Raw genomic sequence first — 26968 nt, forward strand, 5'->3', positions numbered from 1 at the left:
AGCTGTGTCTGGTCAAGATTGTGCTCAACCATGCAAAATTGGAGTGGGTAGACTGAGAAAAACAGCGTACAGGAAATAATGAAAGGTGCAAATTATCGATATCACGGTTGATATCTCCAGGAAGATGCAGATGGCCTGAAATGGCTGATCAGAACAACACCCCTATGAAACATGAAGGAATCTTTCTTTTCCTGGAATGTTACATATCAAATTGACAATGTCAGGGGATTTTTTTTATTTCTGAAGGCTTAAAGAACATGAAACCGAGAATTTCACAGAGGTAAAAATTAAAATATCCAGAAAACGTCAAAAGAATATTAATACACACACAATGCATTTGATTTGTTTCCCGGAGGCATGAAGTAAAATCGCCCACGAGTAATTCATGTTAAAGCAATGATCAGGTCATGGCAGATTGAAAATATCCTGGCAAAATGAGACATTGCTCACTATTGTGGAAAGAAACGGTGTGCATAATAGTTGCCAAATTATGAAAAGGTTAGAAAATAAAGAGGAACAAAAGGCTTTGGGTGCCCTTCTCAATTATGCACTGAAGGCTAACATCTGCATACAACAAGCAATTAGAAAGGTTGATAGAATTTTAGCTTTCATCGCAGTATTAGTGAAGTGTTATTTCATTTGTAAAGCAGCTTTCTTAAACCTCATATGGAGCACTGTGTGAATTTTTGAAACCTTACCGCTGAAAACATGTTACAGCCGTTGAGGGAGAGCAATGCTTGATAAACCCCAATTAGCCCCAAGATGGAGGGACCGGACTTGAACTGTCGGCCTCGATCACTCTATTTCAGAAGAAAAAAGTCAATGAAGTTAAGGTACCGACCAAACAGGGTCTGAAGTAGACAGTAGTGAGGAGATATATTTCAATATATACATAAATGCAGACAGAAATGTATATACATTTCTATCATATACTTGTGTTTGTGTAATATAAATTGCGTTGTATAAACATATTCGTGTCTAAACTGCATCTCAGACTGATTCGACACGGAATCAATTATCACATGATATTTTCACTGAATTCTCTGAAACTTTTGGGGGACTTCAAATACTCTGAGATCCAACCAATTATCATCGACAACAAGAAATCTAGCTATCACCACTTCATACCCAATGGTGTTTCAGTCAACACCCTGTGAGTTACTATTAAACAGAAACTGCAATAGTCAGAAAGTGTGGTGATGCAAACGCGCAGCCAGTCAGGCAGAATCCGAGGAACAGGAGAGTTAACGTTTCGAGGATGAGCTCTTCATCTAATTAAGTGCTCATATTCGAAAAATAGACTCTCCTGCACCACACTTCTTGATCCTGATCTCCAGCTTCTGAGAAGACTGACCAGTGAAGATGTAGCACGTTCAGATACCACCGACCCAATCTGCTGCAGAATTAATTCTAATTCCTCAGACATTCAAAGCACCTTTTGCTACACCCGCTCTTGAAAGATGTTTTCAGCATCCTTCTGTTCTTATACCCTCTGATACATGGCACAGAGAAATCCTCAGATTACTGGCTTTGAGAATCTATTTTTCAATTTCATTCTGAACTCGTTGAAATCTTTCTTCTCCATTCTTCTATCTGCATCTGTTGTGGTATCAATGCGGGCAGTGACATCTGTCAGTCCCATCTTCCCGAGAAGTAATTCTGTAGCCAATCATAATATCATTCCATTCAACGATGCAACGCCCGATCTTATGGTTAGTGAATCAGATTTCTGGACTCTGAACTTTTTGAGACTGTTTTTGAGACTGTACTTATATGACTACAATAGTTCAGATTCTGATCAATGATGACAATACTGTAAAACTAACATCACTGAATATCTCCGGGCAATGTTATTGGAGATAATCAGTGCCTGGGATTAGAGTGGCAGGGAATTTCGCTGACAATTGTCAACTCAAAACCTGCTATGAATACAGATTGTGGTACATTTAGACATGGACTGCTTCAGCATTTGAAGAGTCATGAATGGTACCCAAAGTTGTATAATCATCAGTGAACATCCCTGCTCCTGCCATTATGGTATAGGTGAGGTCATTAATGGAAAGCATGATGATAGTTCAGCTAAGATTATTCCCCTGAGGAAATTCAGCAGAGATGCCTGGCGCTGAGATTACTGATCTCCAACATCTCCAATATTTTCCATCTGCCAGAAATGGCGTGAAACATCATAGATTTTTCACCTGATTCTCAGTCACTCCAGTTTTGGTCGAGATCACTGAACCACAATTTGGTCAATTGCGATCTTGATATAAAGAAAGATTGCTCTCACATTATCTGGAATCCAGCTGAAATAATGACGGCATACATTATAATTAGTTTGTCGTTATTTTTAAGTAAGGCGTGGTGAATGACTAACTTCACAATTCTTCTTTCCATAAGTAGGTCACTATGTAAATTGGGGGCAAAACCTGCCTCACTTTAAATGTATCGACACCTGCGAATTATCTCACATATTTGGTCATCTTCCTTTTGAGCTGTGGAAAGAGGCCTTCTAAAACTGTCGAAGGCAACAATCAAATTACACATGGAAAACCGTGAACAGCTTTTGGTCTCCTTATCTGTCGAAAGTGTTTTGACATTGGTTAGAGTCCAGAGAAATTTCATTGGGGTAATTTCGGTTATGGAGGGTTTTCTTTTAATAACTGTAATGAAAAGATTGAGTCTTTCCATGTTGTGGTTGGGAAGAATGAGAGGCGATCTTATCAAACCAATTGCAATCCGCAGGAGATTTGGAGAGGTTGTTTCCCCTTGTGGGAGTGTCGATGGCCACTGGACGCAATCAGTGTAAGCATTTACCGACATAACGGAAATGTCGAGAAGTATTTGTTCTACAAGAAGATTGTGAATCTGTCGAATTCCTTATCATACAGGGCAGTCGGTGCTGGGTTATTTACCATATTCAAAGCAGTGATAGATAGAATTTTACTCGGTAAATGAAGCAATAGGTAAAGGGAGAAGTCAGGTCAGTGAAGTCCAGGTTTATCAGATCAGCCATAGTCTCATTGAATAGCGGAACAGATTCAATAGACTGAATGGCCTAATTCTGCTTCAGTTTTCACGTTCTGAACGTGAAGGAGGTGAACTGTGAAGAGGAGATGTCAAAGTATGCAACGGACCGACATCACGGTTGTCATATTCGAATCAAAGTTTGTGCTTCATGAGTGCAAACTCAAAAAAACATACAAGCAGAGCTCTGTGAAATGAAGGAAAACTTTTTTATTTCTTTTGCCAATATTTTGCAAATTAATTTCAAAGGATATGAACCTCGAGGTTTCAGAAACAAACTATGAAGGGAAAGGAGACTTTTAAATGCTCTAACTAAAACAGTCAAGACCTTTGGTGTCATTAAAAGGGGAACTGAGAAAAATACACCATGAAGACATGGTCATTCCTCAGAAGTCACTGAATCAACTTGAGATCTGTTTTATGTCAGTGCACAGCCTTCAGGATAAAAAGCATGCCATTGATGTGGTCACTTTTATTGAAATTGCCAGTTATGAAAAATTGTAAATATTGAAAAGGGTCGAAAGTACATTTCTGCATGGCACAATGCTCCTGTAAGAGCTATGGAGTCACAGAGGTATACAACACAGGAACAGACATTTCAGTCAACATGTCTATGCTGGCCAGATATCCTAGATGAATCTAGTGACATATGCCAACATGCAGCCCATATCCCTCTGAACGCTTCTTATTTATATACCCATCCTGATGACCTCAAAATGTTGCAATTGTGCCAGCCTCCACCACTTCCTCTGGCAGTTCATTCCATTTATGCACCGCCCTGTCATTGAAAATGTTGCCCAAATTGCTCCTTTCAAATCTTTTCCTTCTGACCTTCAAAGTATTCCCTCGATTTTTTGACTTCCCTAACTCGGGAAAATACCTTGTCCGTTTACCTCATCCATGTCCCTTATGACTTTTTAAGCCGCTATAATTTCAGCCCTCAGCCTCGAATGTTCCAAGGAAAATATCCCCACGTTATGTAGCTCAAACTCTCCAATCATAGCAAAATCCTTAAAAACCTTTGGTGAACATTTTCAGTTTTCACGACATCCTTACTACAGCAGAGAGACCAGAATTGTGGATCGTCCATCTGTACTGTCTGTGTGGAGTTTGCATATTCTCCCCATGGGTTTCCTCCGGGTGTTCCGGTTTCCTCCCACAGTCCAATGATATGCAGACCATGCGAATTGACCATGCTAAATTGCCCATAGTGATAGGTGCATTAGTAGGGAGTAGGGGAATGGGTCCTGTCGGGTTGCTCTTCGGACAGTCGGTGTGGACTTGTTGGGCCGAAGGGCCTGCTTGTGCACTGGAGGGAATCGAATCGAATCGAAAAAAAAAACTGGATTAGATATTGTCCTAAACGGCCGCAACATGATCTCTCAACTCAGTATGCAATGGAATGACAAATACCGGCCACTGTCCTATCTACTTCTTCACTGTCCTATCTACCTGCAACTCCACTTTCTATTGTCTTATTTCTGCAGTTGCAGAGAATATTTAATGAACGGACTTAACATTATAGGTTGGTTATGGGAATAAACAATTTTCTCTGTCAATGTTATCAATAGCTAAGCATGAATTAAAGATAATTGCTTTAAAACAAGAGACAACAAGAAAAACGGTTAGCTCTGGTTTGAGACAGCAAGTTGTTTGTGCATGGTCGATATTTGCCTGAAAGTATTGAAAACAGATGCACTGATGACCTTCAAAAAGCAAAAGATTTGGGCAGTTTGCAAATAAAAAAATTACAGTAAAAGTGATTTAAAGTGCTAAAAATTCAATCTCTCTTTCAACATAGCCAGCACGCAGGGACAATTGGCAGATTAGCCTATCGATGTACTATGATTCAATAACCACATATGTGTCAATGGGGTGATTGATACGCATTATTATTCATCCTCTCATGTCACTGATATGTGTGCAGCAGCATTTACGTTCCAGGAGAGAATGTTTTCTCATTCAGTGAGTAGGTGGATGTATAGATAAGACGGAAATGTCGACAACTTCTTGGGAAATACGTCAGGCAATTGACTGACATGCTCTTGGAGGAGCACGTTTGGACCTGTGACTATAATTCTGTTTGTCTTAAAATAGTAATGGAAAAGGAGAGAGCTGATACACACGTTTAGTTCTAAATCAGGGCAAGAACAATTTTGATGATATTGAACAGAAACTTTCAAATGTTGGTGGGGTGGGGCTCTTCGCAAGCAAAAGGACGTCTGGAAAATTGGAAGCGTTCAAAAGTGACATAACGAGAGTTTGGAGACAACATGTTGCTGTTCTGAGAGTCAAGGGGACAGCTGACAGGAGTAGGGAACGAGGTAAAACAGGAGTAGGGAACACTGACTGAAGAGAGACGTTGATGCTCTGGTCAAGAAAAAGCAAGAGGCATATTTCATGTATGGACAGCTGAGATCAGTGAATGCTGTGAGTAAAGTGGGTGTAAGGGCATACGTAAGAGGTAAATCAGTGCGGCATAAAGGGGACAAGAGATAGTTTTGGCAGCTTAGATTAAGGAGAATCCAAAGAGATTTTGCATGTATATTAAGGGCGGAAGAAAGGGTCACTTGTCTGTGTGAAACGACAGGAGACTTGTTAGATCCTAATCGAATATTTTGTGTCAGAATGCAGAAAGATATGGAACCGAACAACTCAGAAAAATTATTAGACATCTCTTGAGAAGAGTCCACATCACTGACGAGGAGGCACTGAAACCCTTAAAATGCATAAACGTCGACGCATGCCTGTGACATGCTTCAGTGTAGAGCAGTATTTTGTGCGAATCTAGGAATGAAATTGCGGCATCTCGCAGATCTATCTGCGACATCGACAACAACGGATGAACTGCCAAAAGACTGAAGGGTTCAAGTGTTGTGCTATTTAAGAAAGACTGCAAGGAAAAGCCAAGGAACGATATAGCAGTAAGCCTGACGTCAGTGTTGGACATGTTATTCGATGAGATGCTGAGAAAATAATCCACATGCATTTGGAAAGGCAGGGAATGATGAGAGACACTCAGCATGACTCTGCACGTGGGAAATCACGTCTAACTAACGTGATTGAGATCTTTGGAGGGGTGACCAAGGCGGTAGATGAAGACAGCATGACAGTCATTGTGCGCATGGGCATTGGCAAGGCCTTTAGCAAGGTTCCGCATGGCAGACTGGATAATACCATGAGAACAAATGTGATGCAGGGAGAGCTAGTGAATTGGGAAAATTGGGTTTGTGCGAGAAGACAGAAAGTGGTGATTGAGGTTGTGGATCAGATTGGAGGCAGTGACCAATAGTCTGCCTCATGTATTGGTGTTTCTTTCACTGTTATTCCTCATTAAAGTAAACGTTTTATTTGAGAAAATGGGAGGCATCGTTCGTGAGCTTGCGATTAAGTCAAAATTGGCAATATAATGAATAGTCAAGTAGATTCCTTACAAGGAAAACTGGTCCAGTGGGACGAGGAATGACAGATGGAGTTCAAATTGCCTAATTAGGAATTGTTGCGCCTTCCGAAGAAAAACCAGAGTAGGAAATAATGGCAGGACCCAGAGGCATGTTGACAAACAGAGACACCTAAGTGTGCAGGTACATAGTTCCTTGGAGGTGGTGTCACAGGTAGACTGGTTGGTGAAGAAGAGTGTTTGTCACACTTGCCTTCGTCTGTCAGAACATTGATTACATGAGTTTGGGAGGTCACGTTATGGATGTATACATAATTGGTGAGACCACATTGGGCGTACTGCAGACAATTCAGGTCGGCCAACAGGAAAGGTGTCATTAAAATGGTAGGAGTGCAAAAAATATTTATTAGGATCTTCCCGAGGCAAGAGGGCTTCAGTTATGAGGAGAGGCACGATAAGCTCGGACTGTTCTTCCCTGGAGGTTACGATGCTGAAGGGTGACCTTAAAAATGTTGAAAAATTCATGGTCAAAATCACATGATGCCCCGTTATAGTTTGAATTGTCTGTAATCACAAACTTCCAGACCACTGTCTCTTCATCACTACATATGATGAAAGGACAGCGCTTTGAAAGCTTGTGATTTTAAATAGCCCCGTTGGGCTATAACTTGGTGTTGTGTGACTTCTGAAGTTGTCCACCCCAATCCAACACGAGTACATCCACATCATATAATCATGAGGGGTATTTAAAGCCTGAATAGCAAAGGTCTTTTCCCCACTGTGCGGAAGTCCAACACAAGAGGGCAAAAGCTTCGGGTGCGAGGAAAAAGATATAAAATTGACCTGAGGGGGAACTTTTCCACACAGAGGGTGTTGCATTGATAGAATGAGCTGCCAGTGGAAGTGACATATGCAGGTACAGTTGCAACATGTAATCGGAATTTGGACAGGTACATAGATAGCAAATGTTTCAAGGGATATGGACCAAACGCAGGAAAATGAGACCAATTCTGTTCAGAAACCCTTGTTGGCATGTAACAGTTGAACTGAAGGGTCTGTTTCCACTCTCTGACTGCATGTCTTTAAATAATTGGTGTCCTCGGTGTTTTTAACATGACAAAATAAATCTTGTATCAATAAAGCAATAGGGATAGGTTTACAGCTATGATACCACAATACACTTTCCTGTTCATGGTCTATTCCAACCGATTTTGCGAGATTCCAGCTCTTGCAAAAGGTGAAATGCCGTTGGAAATTCAGATCCGGACATTACCAAGTCAACAACAAATGTTGCTTTTCAACAAGACTCTGTACAAGTGTTCTTTACTTGGCCTGTGACCACGCTTCCAGTTGATGTTACTGACATTTGGGTGTTTGCTGCACGCCTCCTCCACGATCCATAATAAGAGCCTCCCATTTGTGGTCCGCCATCCCTTCTGTAAGCTCCTTCAAAACATTAGATTTGGAACACTGTGTTCAGAATTTCCATGTATCTCACCTCATAACCCTTGTTCTCAAATAACATACGACCTTTCTTGGTTGTGCAACTTCTCTGTGTCAAATATATTGCCTTTCAGTCCTCTTTTTTCCTTCGTTCAGCCCGCCAGATTCCCGATTGCATCCTCCCTGACAGTAAACACTAAGTTACCAATGGTATTGGACCCACACTGTTCCCTCTGCATCAGAAACCAAGCATTCAGCCAACTGGGGTACGAAACCTTTGCTTTGCTGTAATGTTCTTGTGTCCATCCTTCCCATTAAGACATTTAAAACTATACAGTTTCCAAATGACCTCTACAATTGCTAATGATGGGGGCAGCAGATGCATGAGAACACATCTATATTCAAGTTACTTCCAAGCCCCTCACCGTCTTGACTTGGAGTTATATCGCATCTCCTGCAATGTTGCTCATTCCTGAAGGGTACTGTCTTTGACCGACCTTCGCAACAGCACTGTGGCTGTCCATGCCAAGATCAGAGACTGCAATGGATCACAGACACCATCTCAGCTGCGGATGTGCAATACAATATTTGCTTACTTCGTGACTCTCACTGTCTCTTGAATGAATGAAAAGAATACCAGCTCGTTTTCGTCCTTCCAGCTGACAGTCGAAAATGAGATAGCTGGGCCTGTCGATAAACTGCGCCCTCTACTGATACATCCAAATCAGCGCATTTATATCAAATTGAGCAAGAACCCTGAGAGCTGAGTAAAAACAGAATGTTTTCTACACCATTTGTTTAATGAACCAATTCGTCAACACAACCTTCTCCTTCGTATGTTATTGGGGATTTTGCAAACATTTCGTGCTGCATACTTAAATTTGTGAACATCAATTGTCTGTAGACGCCTTGCCAGTAATTCTTGCTCTTTTCCATTGTACATATAATCAACACTAATACTTTCATCTGCCTTGCCCGTAAACCTTATCAGCAAACTGACTGAATTTGTGTAATCCCAAATAAGGGAATAAGAAGTAGGAGCAGCAGTAGGATATTTGGTCCTTTGAAACTGTTCCACCATGTGATAAATCAACGGCTCATTTGATTCCAGCCTAACTCCAATTGCAGACGGCTCTCCCAAACCATGATTTCCTCCTGAATGCAAAAATAAAGTACGGCCCAGCCTTCAATGCTCACTGGGGAAGACAAAGAGTGAACACATTCAGTGGTTGAGCAAATCCTATCTGAGATGATTAATTGTCTTTATTGTCTATTGGTCAGTCGAAAAAATCTGCCCGTCATTCCTTGCACTCATGAACCTATCTTCAAATTGCATAGTTCATGGAAAATCGAACTTTTGTCTTCATAATAAGTTTTCCCTGGTAGCAAGTTCCTGGCCTTTTTTTTAATCGTTCACAGGATAGGGGCATCGGCAACAAGACATGTACTAATTTCCAACCTAAATTGCAGTTACCATGACTATTTTTTTTCGGAAAGCATGAAGTTGGAGAATGCAGTAAAAGCAAAGCAGTTCAGGCATCATCGGATGAGCATGAAAATCGATGTTTCGGGCAAAAGGCCTTAATCAGGAATACAGGCAGAGTGCCTGAAGGGTGGAGAGATAAATGAGAGGAGGGTGGTGGTGGAGAGAAAGTAGCATCGAGTACAATAAGTGAATGAGGGTGGGGATGAAGGTAATAGGTCAGGGAGGAGGATGAGTGAAGGTAGCAAAGAGTACAATGGAGGGATGGGGTTAGGATGAAGGTGAAGAACTTCAGGGCAGAGGGAATGACCTGGGAGTTGCAGTGGGAGAGGGACTCCCTGAGATTCTTGTAGAGAGAGGAGGAAAACGTCTTCAAGACAGGCATCATTGCAAGAGAATTCACAGTAGGGTTAAAATCAACTGGGTAAAAACAATGACTGCAGATGTTGGAAACCAGATTTTGGAATAGAGTGGTGCTGGAAAAGCACAGCAGTTCAGGCAGCATCCAAGGAGCAGGAAATCGATGTTTCGGGCAGAAGCCCTTCATCAGGAATACAGGCAGAGTACATGAAGGGTGGAGAGACAAATGAGAGGAGGGTGGATGTGAGGAGAAAGTAGCATAGAGTACAATAGGTGAATGGGAGTGGGGATGAAGGTATAGATTGTTTTTATCTAGTTGATATTAATCCTGCTCTTCACGTTTATCCCACCCCCATCCACACATGGTACTCTTTGCTACCTTCCCCCACCCTTCTCCCCGATGCATCACCTCCATTCCCACTCCCATTCACCTATTGTACTCGATGCTACTTTCTCCCCACCCCCTCCATCCTCGCATTTGCCTGTATTCGTGATGAAGGGCTTTTGCCCGAAACGTCGATTTTCCTGCTCCTCGGATGCTGCCTGAAATGTTGTGCTCTTCCAGCACCACTCTAATCCAGAATCTGGTTTCCAGCAACTGCAGTCATTGTTTTTTACCTGGAGAGTGCAGTACTCAGTGTTTATCTCCAATATTATCGCTGATTCTGACAGTGCTCGTGGGGTTACATTACTTGGGGGGGCGGGGGTAATACGTCGCTACATGTTCAAGCTTATTACTACTTTGGTTTCACAATAACAGAGAGAAACTGTTGCTGTGTAGCAGCGTTCAAAACACCAAAAGATGATTCCTAGTTGACTTACCACTCTGAACTTTCTGAAAGTTGTTCCCTCGGACTGGTAAGAACCCGTGTTTGAATTTCCCTTTTGCAACGGATGTGTTTATGGAACGTTGTTTGATTGCAGCATTTTCTTAATTAAGTTGCTTGTTCAATTTGATCAGTTTTCCAGCAGTTAAGTTATTCTAAATTCTCTTTTCTTTTGTTTGTGGTTCAATTTTGTTTTAAAGTTAATTTTGGTTTTGTAAAACGAATGATGTTAGCAGCTGCATTACCCCTGGAACAGTCACTTCACATCTGCCTACAAAATAAGAAGCTCAGATATAGGCTATTTTCTTGAACTCATTTTAGGAGGTCATATTCGTCCATAACCGGGAGGAGGAGTGGTGAGCTACCATCTTGAACCACACAGTCAATGTATTGAGGGTCGACATATAATGCTATTAGGAAGACAACTCCAGGCTATTGGCTCTGCAATATTGAAGAAATAGCAACACATGTCCAAGTCGGAATGGTGAGTGGTTTCAAGGAGAACTTCCAATTGGTCATGTTCCCAGTTGCAGATACTCAGTTGCAGTCTCATTCATGCAGTGTCACCTCGCAAATTTATTTTTGATAAAAGACTACTAGCCTGGGAATGTTAACTGACAGAATCTGAAGAGACAGAAACTTAAAATCCAGTGTGACTCTTCTGCAAAACTCGAGATGAGTCAGACCTGTTGACTTCCTCCAGTGTTTGTTCCTTTACAACTGGCAATGAGAAATTATGTAACAGGGTTTCTACTCCGACATTCGTGTCAAACTGTGATCAGTTCCGAAGTGAATGTGAAATTTCAGGGTTCCGGATTCTACACAAAAGTTGCAGTAGTGCCAACCTTGTGAGTTAATATCAATAAATAACATTTGAGAAATGCTTGAACATGACTGCGTGTGAGACACCTACTACCATTTTGTACCATGTTAACTGTGACAAACCATGAAAGCCTTAAACCTGAGCTCCTTTACTCGCAACAGAAGCTGCCAAGCATTCCTAACATTGTCTGTTAGTTTCAGGGGAAAATAACTTGATAAACAGGCACTATCCATGCAACGTCAGCTGGGAGTTTGTATTTGAACAAATAATGCAATGAGGGCTTTTAATTCTAAGGGCGTGGCCTTGACATTCCTAACGAAGAACTTATGCCCAAGACTTCGACTCTCCTGCTCTTTGGATTCTGCCTGAACTACTTTTCCAGCGCCACACTTTCTGATCTGACTCTCCAACATCTATATTCCTCACTGTCTCTCGTGCAGCTTTGAGAGAAAGGCTATCATTCATCCCCGGACAGTCGTTGATGGAACAATTAAGGGAGACCATCTTTTTCTTGATCCGGCCTCTGGTGAAGCACTTTCACAATTTCATTCAGCGACATCCTACGTTCAAGGCTCAGCAAAAGAACGGACAGAGATTATTTATTGCAAAGCACCATGGTCGTTAACTTGAAAGCAAAATTGGAAATGTTTGCACTCGAGTGTTTGCTACCTTTTGTTTCCTATGCGAACCAGTTTGAGAGGTTTCGCAGAAGCTCTAATTTATGAAGATTTATGAAACCCATCTTCTTCACCCTCATCTCATTTAATTGCTTCTCTCTCTCTCTCTCTCTCTCTCTTTCTCACTCTGTTCCACGCTTCCAGACTTTCATTTCTCTCTATGTTTCTCGCTCTGTGTGGCTCAACACAACCCTTTCTCCCCTTCTCTCTTTTCGATCTCTCTCCTTCATTCGTTTCTCTCTTTTTCTCTCCCACACCGCCTCTCCACTTCTCATTTCTTCCTTTCTCCCTCTCGTTCCCGTTCTGCCGCCTTGTCTGTCTCATCTCTCTCATTCTCCCTGTGTATCTTACATTCTTTCTCTCTCTCCGACTCCCGATCTCCCTCCCCCTCTCTTTCTTCTATACATCGAACATTCAAGTTGAAGATCCAACCAATCACCTTCCCTGACGGATATTATTGAACAAATGTGGTTTTCTCGAATAGCATTAGCTTCATGGTTGCTTTTTCGACTTAACATATTCATTCCGATCAATTTCACAATCTGCCTTCGTAATTTCTCGGCCCGCTTTCATTTTTCTGCTTTAAATTAATTTCCCAGCATACTGCAAACGACTGTTGTGCGGATCAAATGTCACACGATGAACATATAGAGTAACTTAATACATCAGATGCTGAATGATACGGGACTTTCACGAGGAAAAGAAAATGTACATTCTGCATTCGTGGGGAACCGGATGTGTCTTCATTACATTAACTATACTTCAGGCATTCAGCTGACCTGCAAGACACAAGAACAACAACTCGGAGAAGGCCAAAAAAAGAGTGATAACATGTATTACTGCAAAAAACAGTGAAGCTGATAACTGGTATGTTAGTCCTCACAGCGAGAGAATTCCCGTATGGGGCAGAGATGTGTCATTGCAATTGTCGGGCTTTGATGATTACACATGGAGGGCTGTGTACAAATTCATCTCCTTCTCCGAGGAAGGGCGTTCTGGCTATGAAGGGAGTGCACTGAAGGCTTACCAGACCGATTCCTGGAATGCAGGACGGATGTATGAAGAGACACTGGATTTCTGAGGAGGATATTCATTGGAACTGAGAAGAATCAGAGAAGTTCACATTGAAACCAATACAATTCCAGCAGGAGAAGACGGGAAATTGCAGGAAGGATCTTCCCGGTGACTAGGGATCCAGAACAAGAAATCACAGGTGAAGTACACAGGCAAGGCCTCTTGTGACTGGGATGAGTAGAAATGTATTTAACTAGAGACTGGTGAGCCTGTGGAATTCTCTGTCACAGTAAACGATTGAAGCCAAAACATCGAATGTTTTCGAGGAGAATTTAAGTTTAGTTATCAATTTGAAAGGGTTAAATGAAGATGGAGGAAAACAAGAAAAAGGTGCTGTGCTGAATGATGACCCACAACCAGAGTGAATGGTGGAGTAGTCGAGAGGGCTGTAGGGATCACTCCTGTTACTATCTGCTATGTTTCTATCAATTGCAGAATAATGGAGGACCAGCATCATGTGGTCAGGTTCTGAAATGGTAGAAATGAGCATTAGAATTTGTAAAAGGACCTGAGGGGAAAGTATGTGTTCTTCCTTGAGTTGCGTTGTGCTTCTTGGATAAAGTGTATCAAGCCCAGGACAGAAATATTGGCATGACAATGAGGTGTGTTAATGAAACAGCAAGCAAATAATAAATGATCGATTTCAGGTAAGAAAACAAAAGATGGGTTCGAAGGAAACTCTACTGATGTCACAAACACGGTTGGTTTCGATTCGGTAAATTGGCTGTTTTCACAACAGTTAGGATACAAAGACACTTGTCTGTAAGTAAGACAGTTGCGTGAGTTAATCTGCGTCAGTTAGAGGCAAGAAGAATTTACAGGAACCTGAGGGTGTGATGAATGACAGCTTCAGAATGTAGAAAAAATGCACACAATCACGTTAATGGGCAACCTCTAGAAAAAGTAGGACCAGTAGGCAGGGAGTGCAGGGATCTCTCTTAGCTTTCCCAATCTTAACTAAGTATGTCGTTCTGCAAACTTCAAGCGGTGATGGGCTCTCAGAATGAGGCAGCATTGACAGACAAGCAAGACTGATTCTATTGCAATGAATGATGTGTCTGTTTCCAAGCAATTGCGCTCGGAAACGTTATAGTCAGGAGCAGAAATGCACATCTTTGCAGCAGAGAGCAAGATATCAGAGTGCGTGTTGCCTCCCTGGTGCCAAGGTCAAGAATCTATCAGAGACGGTGCAGAACATTCTCAAAGGGGAGAGAAACCAGCAGGAGGTCGCTGCACACCACGACAAAGGAACAGAAAGATGACACCATTCACTCAGGAGAATTTAAGGAAACGAGTCAGAATTTTTTTAAAAATTCAAAAGAGGCCAAACATCTGATTTACTTCTGGTTCTACATGTTAGTGACAGTAGGGATTGAAGAATAGAGTAGAGGAATGAGTTGTTACAGGGGGCATGGTTGGGCACACTTTGATCATTAGGATCGCCTCTGGGGGAGGGTGACCCGAATAAGAAGGATGGTTTGTATTAGAATTGGAAGAGGGACAATATCCTGGCGGGGGGATTTGCCAGTGCCACTCCCGTGGCTTTATACTAGTCAGCAAGTGAGACAACTCGATGGGAATCAAAAGAGATAGTGAGCAAAGAGATAAGTCTGAGGTTGGTGCAGTTGAGAACAGGGATCAACTAAAATATTAAAAGCAGGAAAGAGCAAGGCAGAGAACTATGAAAGACTGATAAATTAAACTTAATTTGTCTCGATGTAAGAGGCCTGAAAGGTAACTCAGATAAACTGAATTCATGATTGGGAGCATGGGACAGGAATGTCAAAGGCATTACAAAAACGTAGCTCAGGGAATGGCTGTACTGGTAGTTTATTTTTTAGATTACTTAGTGTGGAAACAGGCCCTTCGGCCCAACAAGCCCACACCGACCATCGAAAGAGCAACCCACCCAGACCCATTCCCCTACATCTAACACTAAGGTCAGTTTAGCATGGCCAACTTACCTAACCTGCACATTTTTGGGAGGAAACCGGAGCACCCGGAGGAAACCCACGCAGACACGGGAGAATGTGCAAACTCCACACAGACAGTTGCCTTAGGCTGGAATTGAACCCAGGTCTCTGGCACTGTGAGGCAGCAGTGCTAATCACTGTGCAACTGTGCCAACCATAGTTTGGGTACATTGTTGGCGTGGTCTGATTGGACCAAAGGGTTAGAACATAGAACATAGAACATAGAACAATACAGCACAGAACAGGCCCTTCGGCCCACGATGTTGTGCCGAACTTCTATCCTAGATTAAGCACCCATCCATGTACCTATCCAAATGCCGCTTAAAGGTCGCCAATGAATCTGACTCTACCACTCCCACGGGCAGCGCATTCCATGCCCTCACCACTCTCTGGGTGAAGAACCCACCCCTGACATCTCCCCTATACCTTCCACCCTTCACCTTAAATTTATGTCCCCTTGTAACACTCTGTTGTACCCGGGGAAAAAGTTTCTGACTGTCTACTCTATCTATTCCTCTGATCATCTTATAAACCTCTATCAAGTCACCCCTCATCCTTCGCCGTTCCAACGAGAAAAGGCCGAGAACTCTCAACCTATCCTCGTACGACCTACTCTCCATTCCAGGCAACATCCTGGTAAATCTTCTCTGCACCCTCTCCAAAGCTTCCACATCTTTCCTAAAGTGAGGCGACCAGAACTGCACACAGTACTCCAAATGTGGCCTAACCAAAGTCCTGTACAGCTGCAACATCACCTCACGACTCTTGAATTCAATCCCTCTTCAATCCATGCTGTATGATTGCATGCAACCATTGCTTATTATCATAAAAACACATCTGGGTCAGCGATGTCCTTTTGGGAATTAGATTTACTGTCCTTACCCTGCCTGGCCTCGGTGTGATTCCAGATCCACAGGATGGTGGCTGACTCCTAACTGCTCTTTGGGTAATAAGTACTGGCCGAATGCGCGGCACCCACATCCCATGAATGAATTTTAAAACAACAGTTTCATGTCCTGGGGTATAGATGCTATGGCAAGGATAGCGGGTGGGGGGGGGGGGAGGGGGGGAGGGGTTGGGGGGGGTGGACAAGAGAGGAGATCAAGTGCCATTTATGGTTAAGGAAAGCATTACAGGCGTATTGTAGGAGGTTATCCCAGAAGAACACCAATGAACGGCTTTGGGTGGAATTTGAGAAATATGGAAGCGTTTGTCCCCTTATTAGATTGTAATTTAGGCCTGTAATGATCAGCGAGAAACTGAGAAGGGATTTTTCTTTTCAGGAGATCTCAGATGTCTATACAAATAATAGGTTTGTAATGGGGTACTTTAACTTCCACACGTGAACTATGAAGTCTATCGTGTGAAGGTCTTGGATGGAGATGAATTTGCTAAGTGAGTTCAAGAAACATTTCTTCTTCAGTAAATGAATTAACCTAGGAGAGAAGGAGCAAAATTTGACCCATCTTGGGCGGAAGGCGGGACAAGCGATTGAGTTATCAATAGGGAAGAACTTTGGAACTGGTGATCATAATTTTATTGCTTTTAAAATAGTCATGGAAAATTATCGGGTGTGGCACTGGAAAAGCACAGCCGATCAGGCATTATACGAGGAGTAGAATATTTGAGGTTTCGGGCATAAATCCTTCATTAAGACTGAAGAATGGCTAATGGCCAAAAGGTCGATTATCCTCCTGCTCGGATGCTGCCTGGCTGGTTGCGAATTTCCAGCGCCTGACGTTTCAACTCTGACGGTCCAGCAGCTACATTCCTCGCTTATTTCCAGATTCAAACTTATCGAACTGATTTAAAGCAATGGAAATCGTATTAAGGCCGATTTTGATGGTTTTAGGTAAAAATATTCAAAAGCCGATTGGTAGAGGTTATTCTCAGTAAAGGGGCGTCAGAAAAAGTGAAAACCATCAAAAACAGAGGAACAGAGGTGACGAGGGTCCAGAGACAATATGTTCCTAATACTGGAAAGGGCAAGGCTGGTACATGTGGGGAGTACTGGATGACGAGACAAATTGACACTCCAATGAAGAAAAAGTAGGAGGCACCTGGAACGTATAAACAACTGGGATCAAGTGAACCATTAAAGCAGTATATGTCCAGTAGAAGTGTACTGAAGAGGGAAATGAGGAGGGGAAAGGGGGACATTGAATTGTTTTGGAAAATACCCTTAAGGAGAATCCAAAAAGACTGCACAAATAAATTAAGCTGAAATGAATAAGTCGAGAGAGAATAGGGCGACTTCAAGACTTAATTCGTTCGACTGGGTGTGGAATGGCACGAGATGGGAAAGACACTGAATGAATATTTCTTCCCATTACTTATTTGGAAAACGACAAAAGTTCATTGAGTCCCAGCGCAACACAATATTGAAACAAACATTTTGGTCCTACTTTCCGTGCCAACCAGATATCCTGAAAAAACATACTCCCATTTGCCAGCATATATCCAATGTCCATTTGACACTTTCTTTATCATATACCAAACTCGATTTTTATAAATGTTGTGGTTGCTCCAGCCTCCACCACTTTCTCTGACAGACATGCAACACTATCTGCGTGAAAACTTTGCCCCACAAGTCACTTTTTAATGTTTCCCCTTCAACCTGAAACCAATGCCCTCTGGTGTTGAGCTCCCACAATCCAGGTGAAAAAAAAGACCTTGTCTGTTCATCCTTAATATTCCCTTCATGGCTTCATAAACCTCTATAAGGTCACACCTCAACCTCCGGCGCTCCAGGGAAGGTAGCTCTCAGCCCCTGCCAAGATGTCACACGCGCTACCCCTGGCAACAGTCTTATGATTTTATTTTTAACCCCTTCAAGTTTCACAACATCTTTCCTTCAGCTGGGAGACCAGAATTGCGCACAGTATTCAAAATGTGGCCTCAACAATGTCCAGTCCAACTGCAGAATGACATGACACCTTCTACAATCAGTACACTGATCAATAAAAGCAAACAAACCAAATGCCTTTTTCGCAATCCTACCTTGGACTTCGTTTCCAAGGAACTGTGACATTCTACTGCAAGGTATTTTCATCAGCAGCACTCCCTAAATCGGACCATTAAATATATGCCTTCCCAAAATGCAGCACCTCACATTTAACCACATTAAACTCCATCAGGTACTCTTCGGCCCATAGGGCCAGCTGACCAAGGTATCGGTCTATTCTAAGATAACCTTCTTCATTGTACACTACACTTCGAATTTTGCTGTTAACTGCAATCTTAATATCCACACCTCCTATGCTCACATTCAAATAATTTATGTAGATGACCAAAAGCAGTTGATCCGTCACCGAGTTTTGTGGCATGCAGCTGGTCACAGACCTCCAGAGTGAAAAGCAACCGTCTTTCACCATCCTGTGTCTTCTGCTTTCGAGCTAATTCTGCATCCCAATGGCTAGTTCTATGTATATTACGTGTGATCTAACAATTCTGATAGTCTACCAGGAGAAAAATGGTTGAACATATCAGTGAAGTTCATAGAGATCGCATCCACTGCACTTTTCTGCCTTTTCCTTATCATCTTTCTTCAATACTGTCATCGCGTTTGTCAACCTCCAACATTTTGATATCCCCTCTGTGACTATCAAAAGTATAAATAACTCTCTAAGGGACAGAGAAATAGCTTCCCTACTTCCCACAGAGTTTGAGCATATACCTGATCGCGTCTTGAGGATTTATTAAACTTGATGCATTTTAAGACGTCCAACACCGCTTTCTCTGAAATATAGACATTTTTCAAGACGTCGCTGTTCACTTCTCCCATTCTCTCTCTTCCATATCCTTCTCCACAGTAAACATTGATGCAAAATGCTAGTTTAGTACTTCCCCCATCTCCTATCATTCCACACATTGGCGACTTCGCTAATGTTTAAGTTGGTCTGTTATTTCCCTTATTATTCTTTCGTACTGAATACATGTGTAGAATCTCTTTGGATTCTCCATAACTGTGGAGTCCCCATAACCATAGTTACCAAATCTATCCTACGTCCCCTTTTTGCCCTCCTGATTTCCCTATTAAGTATACTTTGACTGTCTTTAGACTCTTCGAGGGATTAGCTCGATCCCTGCTGTCTATACCTGAAGTATGCTTTCTTGAAAAAAACCACAACTTTTCCAGTCATCCAGCATTCCCTGCAAATAGCAGCCTTGCACTTCAAACAAACAGGAATATACTATCTCTGTACTCCAATTTTGAAGACTTCTAATGTTTCAGCCATTCATTTACCTGCGAGCATCTATGTCAACCAACTTTTGTAAGATTTTAACTGACACCATTAAAGTTGGCCTTTCTACAATTAAAAGCATTATCTTTTAGACTAGGAGACTAGGTCTAACCTTTTCCATCACTCTTTCAATAGTAAGATAATTATGGTCGCTGGCCCCGCAGTACTCCTCCATTGACACCTCAGTCACCTGTCTGCTTTATTTACAAGCCTTTGGTCAAGTTTTGAATATTCTCTAGTAGGTATATCCACATTCTGAATACGAAAATAAGACAAAACATCTTCAACATACTTAACAAATTCCTGTGTATCCACGATTATAAAACTATGGCAGTTCCAGTCCTGTTTGGAAAGTCAAAATCCACGGCCATAATCACCCTATTATTCTTATAGAAAACTGAGATCGCCTTACAAACTTGTTGCTTAATTTGCTGCTGAATGTTGAAGTATCGATACGACAATCACAACAAGACGATCATTCCTTTCTTATTTATCAGTTCTCCCCAAATATCACTCCTGGATATTTTCTGAGGAATATTGTACCGAAGCACTGCCATAATGTTATCCTTAATCAAGAACTCAATCCCCAGCTCCCTTGCCCGCCTTAAAATCCTGGGAGTCTATGTACCATGGAATATTAAGTTACCAGTTGTGTCCATTCCTGAGCTACCTCTCTGCAACCGCTGTGATACCTCAGTCTCCTGTAGCCAATCATGTCCTTTGTTCATCTGCCTTACCAGTTAGGCTTCTTGCATTAAAGTGGATGTGATCTACTAATCAGTCCTACCTTATTCTCTGCTCATTCATGCCGACGCTGACTGTTGACCTGCTCCTTTTCCTAGCTGTACCAGTTTCAGAAGGATTCCTTTAAATTAGATTTCACTTCTACCCCTAAAGCGATTCCAAACTTCAAAAAATGTGAATCCTTTTCGCATGCACAGCTTCTTAGCAACACATCCATCAGCTTTATCCTTCTGTTCCCTGCCCTCACTATCACGTCGTACTGGGAGTAATCCAAAGATGTTATATTCCTGCCTTACCTCGTTTATTCATTTCTCATAACCTCGTCCTTTTCTCTTTCAATGTCTTTAGTTCCAATGTGTCTAACTGCCTCCTGCTAGTCCCTCTCCCTTTTTGTGAATATACTGTGACCTCATAGATATTCTTAATCCTGAGACCAGGGAGGCCAGAAAACACTATTCTGCTGTGTCATTCTCGGCCTCAGGAAACTCTGACGACAGAGTGGCCTGTCATAATGTCATGAAGATGTAGGTGCGCTGTACCTTTAAGAGAGTTAAAGGCCAGCAGATCTTCCTGGCCACACGAAGAGTTCTCACAAAAAGATACGATGTAACATTTCATTGAAAACTCAAATATTTGGTTGCCTGGAGAGGACAAAAATAAATTCGAATTAGGCCAAACCGTTTAAATCACACCGAAAAATAACTCCAATCACGTTTGAATTGAGTACACTGACAATCATAAAAGCCAAAGACACAATCCGATTCTTTAGGCGTACTATTAAACAGTTGAGAGAAGTGCCAAGCCAACTACATTTGAAGACTGCCCAGAAAATAGCTGTTTTAAATGTACCTCTATCGGCAAGTGACCACTGAAGCAGAAATCCCAAAGAAAAAAGAAAAGGAGGTTCAAAATCTGGCTGGTCCTTGGAAAGTTGAATTTTGGTAAATCTTAATTGGTGGTTTTATGGTACTAGCATTTTTAGCATTTTTTTTAGATTACTTACAGTGTGGAAACAGGCCCTTCGGCCCAACAAGTGAATACCGACCCGCCGAAGTGCACCCACCCAGACCCATTCCCCTACAATTACCCATTCACCTAACACTACGGCAAAAACTTAGCATGGCCAATTCACCTAACCTGCACATTTTTGGACTGTGGGAGGAAACCGGACAATCCGGAGGAAACCCACGCAGACACAGGGAGAATGTGCAAACTCCACACAGACAGTCACCTGAGGCGGGAATTGAAACCGGGTCTCTGGCGCTGTGGGGCAGCAGTGCTAACCACTGTATTGTAAAAGCAGAAGGTAAAAGATCGATTAGAGGAAGGAGTGGTAAATAGTTGTTATTGAATAATTCTCTGCTATACTTCAAGAAATAAATTTGTCAATTTTTACTTTAAATAGTTCCTGGCTACTCGAATTTTCACAGATTATATCGTGGGATAAATCTTTTCTGAGTTGCTGGTTGAAATGAAGAAGGAGGGTTTACTCCGTGTCGTAACTTTCAGAAGTTTTGGGAAGCAAGAAAAAATATTTCTGAGTCATTTGCTGATGTATTTGTACCAGTGATAGCCATGGGTGATGAACCAGAAGCCTGGGTCATGGCTGATGTGGCACTATTATTCTGAAAGGTCATACGTAAAAGTCAGGGAATTTTACAGCGGTGAGCCTGACGTCAGTGGCGGAAGGTCGATGGAGGGGATTATGAGAGACAGGATTTTCGTGTATACTTAGAAAGGCAAAGACTTATTAGGGATAGTCAAAATGGCTTTGTGCGTGGGCAATCGTATCTCATTAAAGTTATTGAGTATTTTGAAGAGATGAAAACGAGACAGATGAAAGCAAAAATGGGGAAGTTGTATATATATGGAATTCAACAAGGCGTTCCAAGAAACTGCATAGTAGATTGGTTAAAAAAGGTTAAAACACATGGATTCCAGAGAAAGCTATCTGTTGGACACAAAACTGGCTTCAGAGTGGGGACAGAGCATGATGTTGGGGGTTTGGTTTATGGACTGAGACCTGTGACCAGTCGTGTGTCACAAGGGTTCATTAGGGTCCAGTACTTTCGATCATTGAAATCAATGATTTGGATGTGCATGTAGCAGGAAAGGTTATTAAGTTTACAGGTTGCAACAAAATTGCTGATGCCGTGAACAGTGAAGTAGGTTATCTCACAGTACAATGTGAATTTGATCACGTCAGCCAATGGGCCGAGAAGTGAGGTAGAGATTAATTTACTTAAATACAATTTCATATATTTTTGAAATGCAAATTAGGGCAGGACATTTGCACATAATAGCGACGTCCTCAGGGGTGTTGCCAAACAAAGAAGTCTCGGAGTTCAGTTTCATACTTCCTTGAAAGTGGATTTACATGTTGACAGGGTCAGAAAGAATGCATTTGTGTGGCTTGCCTTTTTTGCTCAGTGCATTGATTAGAGATGTTGGGATGTCACCTTACAGCTGTACAGAACATTGGTTTTCACATTTATGGAAAACATGATAATGCTTGTCTCCTTGCTTTTGGAAAGATGTTGTTAAACCTGAACGAATGCAAAAAACATTGACACGGATGTTGCTGGGATTGAAGGATTGGAGCTATAGGGAGAGGGTGAACAGTGTGGTATTGATTTCCTTCGGAAGTCGGCACCTTTTCGGTGACCTCTCAGCTGTTGAAACATTCATGATGGACATGTTTAGCTTGAATGCACAATGCCTTTTAACTCGGGTAGAAGAGTCCAAACCTGGATTCACAGTTTAAAGCTGAGAGGGGAAAGATTTGAAAGCTACATGAGGCCCACCGTTTTTCATGCAGAGGGCGGTACATATATGAAATTAGTTGCCACAGGAAGTTGTAGAGGCTGGTACAATTACGACATTTAAAAAGAGTCTCGATCGTTGTATGAGTAATAAAGACTAAGAAGAATATGATCCAAAAATTGAAAAATTAGTCTAGATTAATTTACGTTACCTGTGTGGAATACATTTAGACCGAAGTGTCTGTTTCCTCATGTGCAAAACAATGACTTTATTATAGATGGAACGAAGACAAGCCTTTACACAATCGTTCAGGAACATTGGAATTTCCCCACACGAGATAACTCTGATACTCTGTCACTGAGAACATTCAAAACAGAAGTCAACATATTTTCAGTTCTGCGAGAAAAAGAAAAATGTGGATGATGCAAACAAATCAGAGGTTGGTTTACTTCATGGTGGAGAATGTTCGAGGGATTGAATGATCCACTACTGTCCCTTTCCCTGTTTCATATTCTCTGAATTAAAGGTTTTCCAGATGAATCATGGAGGAACTCGTGCTGAATTTATGTCTATGCAATTATGTGGAACATGCTGAAGTTGACCAGAATTTAGAAACCCTCATCACAATAACATCTGGTGCTAAAGAGTCATATATTATATGCACTAAAAGCTCAAGCCTTAAGATACCTAACACAACAGGGCAAGCATCAGTGAATTGAAAACAAGTCTGAACTAAGAGAATTGGAATGAATCATTTGGAGGCAAAAATGTAAGTACAATATGGAAGTCCTTCAAACAGGATATTTTTCAGCTCAACAGCAGAAATAGTAAAGGGAGAGCTACCAATTCTGGCAATCACCAGATGGCAAAAAGACTGGCAAAGTAAATGGAAAACAAAACTAATGCAGAAATGGAATGGAATTTAATGCAGAAAAGAAGTGCAGATCTTCAAATGTTTGACTAACTTGACTTTAATAATATGACTTGACAGAATCTGAGGTCTGACGAAACACAGATAAATTTTATTGAAGGAAATCAGGAAATGTCACAGTTTCAAGTGGAAGGGAAAAGCCAACACTTGAACTGAATGAAGGGAAAATATTGATTGCTTGGCAAGTTTTGATTGGTGGATACAGAGAGGATACACATTGATAACGATTGACAATTAAAGACAAGGCTTTGCTAAATTTCAAACCAGACCCGTTGAATCAGATCAATGCGGCCATTGCCCTCAGCAAGGAATAAGCAAATGGCTGTCACTTTTGTCGAATTAAAACACATGCAGTTCATGCAGATGACCTATCTGTCTGCAACGAATAGGCTTCTGATCAGAGGATTAGATAAAATAGCCAGCGAAAGTCTTTTTCCTAGAATGATTACGTCAGCTTGTACGAGGGAGTATAACTATTATGCAGAGCTTCCAGCAAACTCGTGCGTTGCAGAGTGACTGATCCTAACTTGTTTCTCAACGCAATTCAGATGTCCAAGCTGTTTGCAATGAAGCAAGGTGTTGTATCCAACCAGAATGTGTTTGTGAATCTCGAAATACAGTTGCTGAGATCAGACATTTTGCTGCAATTTCACAGCATTTTCCGGATCGCCCAGAATGTGTGAAGTATTACATTGACAATCAATTTGGGATTCAAGTTCATGAAATGCAAAAGACAGTACCAGAATTGTCACTAATTTGGGGAAAAGAACGGAAAACAAAAGTTGTGTTTATCTAAAGAAACAGCAAGTGCGACACAAGCTCAATCGGCGTGTTGTAACTGTAGGAGCAAAATAAAATTAATGTTTCAAACACAAAGTGGAAACGTGATGGTGTTTGTGCTGAAATGGTGGTGTGCATGTGGAACAAAGTGGAAGCTAAAGGAAAAGTTAATGAGTGCATGAAGTTACAGCTCAAGGGTGACATAGACAAAGTGCAAAGGAAAAGGATAATAGTTGGACACAATGGGCAACTACTGATAGAGAGTAGTGTTTAATAACCGATTCCTCACACCTCCTCATCCCTCCAATAACGTTCCACTCGTCCTCACGTTCCACACACTGGCATCCTCATTGGAATCATCAACACTCATCTTTTCCATTACCTCCAACTGGATGCTACCATTACTCACATATTCCCACCCCATCCCTTGCACGAATATTTCACCTTGGACATTCTATTCCAATCATCTTCCAAAAAACATCTCCTACAATCCGCATGGCGTCGTCCTCTGCAATCTTAGAACGTGCACCATTTACGGATTTATCTCCACACTCCTTCATACATAAGGTTCCAGACACAGCTTCCAAGGGACCGATTGAATTATCTGTACGAAGAGCATAGAACATATAACAATACAGCGCAGAACAGGCTCTTTGGTCCTCAGTGTTGCGCCGATCTGTGAACTATTCTCAGCCCGTCCCCCTACACTATCCCATCATCATCTATGTGCTTATCCAAGGATTGCTTATATCTCCTGAATGTGATTGAGTTAACTTCATTGGCAGGTAGGGCATTCCACGCCCTAACCAATCTCTGAGTAAAGGACCTGCCTCTGACGTCTGTCTTAAATCTATCACCCCTCAATTTGTAGTTATGCCCCTCTTACAAGCTGACGTCATCATTATAGGAAAAAGACCTTCTCTGTCTACCCTATGTAATCCTCTGGTCATCTTGTATATCTCTATGAAATCCCCACTTGGCCTTCTTCTTTCCAATGAAAGCAGACCCAGACCTCTCAGCCTTTCCTCACACGACCATCCTTCCAGACCATGCAATATCCTGGTAAATCTCCTCTGCACCTTTTCCAAAGCTTCCACATATGGCGACTAATAACTGTGCACAATATTCCTGTTGCAACCTGTAAACTTAGTAACTGTGCAGCATGATATTGCAGCTCCGGACCTCAATCCCACTGACAATGAAACCTAACACATCGTAAGCTTTCTTACCGGCACTATCAACAGTACTCCATTCGAATCAGTTCACTGTTTTCACCTGTTTACGATGTGGTCTGCGTTACATTGGGCAGATAAAACAGAAAGCAAATACAGACAAAATTAGTCAGTTGGTTGTAGCCACATATGCATCTACCAGCCCATAGATTAAGCTACTGCAGAGCAGGCACGCCATTGGTCATGCATGTACCGTGTGAGGACAAATAGTACTTCCATTCTTAAACGTTTCATTTTTTAGAAGAACGTCTTCGCAATGTGGAGAATCGTTAACCCACTGAAGATTCTCTGCAATTTAATACAATCGTGCCTGATAGAATGCTCAAAGCTACAGTGCTCCAATAATGCATAACACCATTGGCAATCAGAAATCGATCAATGCTAACTTTAAATGCTCTCAAAAACTGAAATTGCTTTTCAGGCTGTAGAATGGATTTCCAAATGTTCACGACTATTGAAGGGAGAAAATGATTCGTATCGTTTGTTTTCTCAAAGGTCGCAGCTCCCTTATTTGTAGATTGTTCGTCAGATTCTTAACTCGACAACTGCGAGTGGAGGTGTTGGGGGAACAACACTTGACCTGCATCGACCCTGTCTATTGCTTTAACTATTTTGTAAGTCTCAACATAGTCAGCTCTCATTCGTCAAAACTCCAGACAATCCAGGCCCAGTTTCCAAATTGCACTGTCTCGCCAATCCAGGATCAAATTCCGAACTGTTTTCTCTCTGCTGCTGAGACCTGTTGCTTTTTCGGTTCCACATCCTTTTATGTTATATTTTATGTTGACCACTTTTTGTGTGCTTTAACTGCGATTGCCATTCTCTTCTTGTCGCCATTCAGCATGACAAAGTAGGAAGATTCTGTGTCTTTTTTCCTTGTTAACATGTTCATCTTCAGTTTTTACACAAAACAACAATGATTGGATTTGATATTATTGAAGAGAAAGTGCAGCAATGTTATAAATTCGATCCAATTGTGTTTTTGGTTCATCTTTGTTGATAGTGAATCAGAGAGATGTGGGACGAGCTGAAGATGGATACACAGCAATGTTGAGAGTGCTGAAGCTAGTTTTATTACTAAATAAAGGTTAACATTCCTGCACATTTATAGGCAAATGTGAGTTTCTGCAATTCGTACAATCATGATGCAGGCCTGTGGGAAATGGAATGATAGCATCGAAACGAAACTC

Source organism: Chiloscyllium punctatum, chromosome 36, assembly GCF_047496795.1.
Source record: "Chiloscyllium punctatum isolate Juve2018m chromosome 36, sChiPun1.3, whole genome shotgun sequence".
Classification (NCBI taxonomy): domain Eukaryota; kingdom Metazoa; phylum Chordata; class Chondrichthyes; order Orectolobiformes; family Hemiscylliidae; genus Chiloscyllium; species Chiloscyllium punctatum.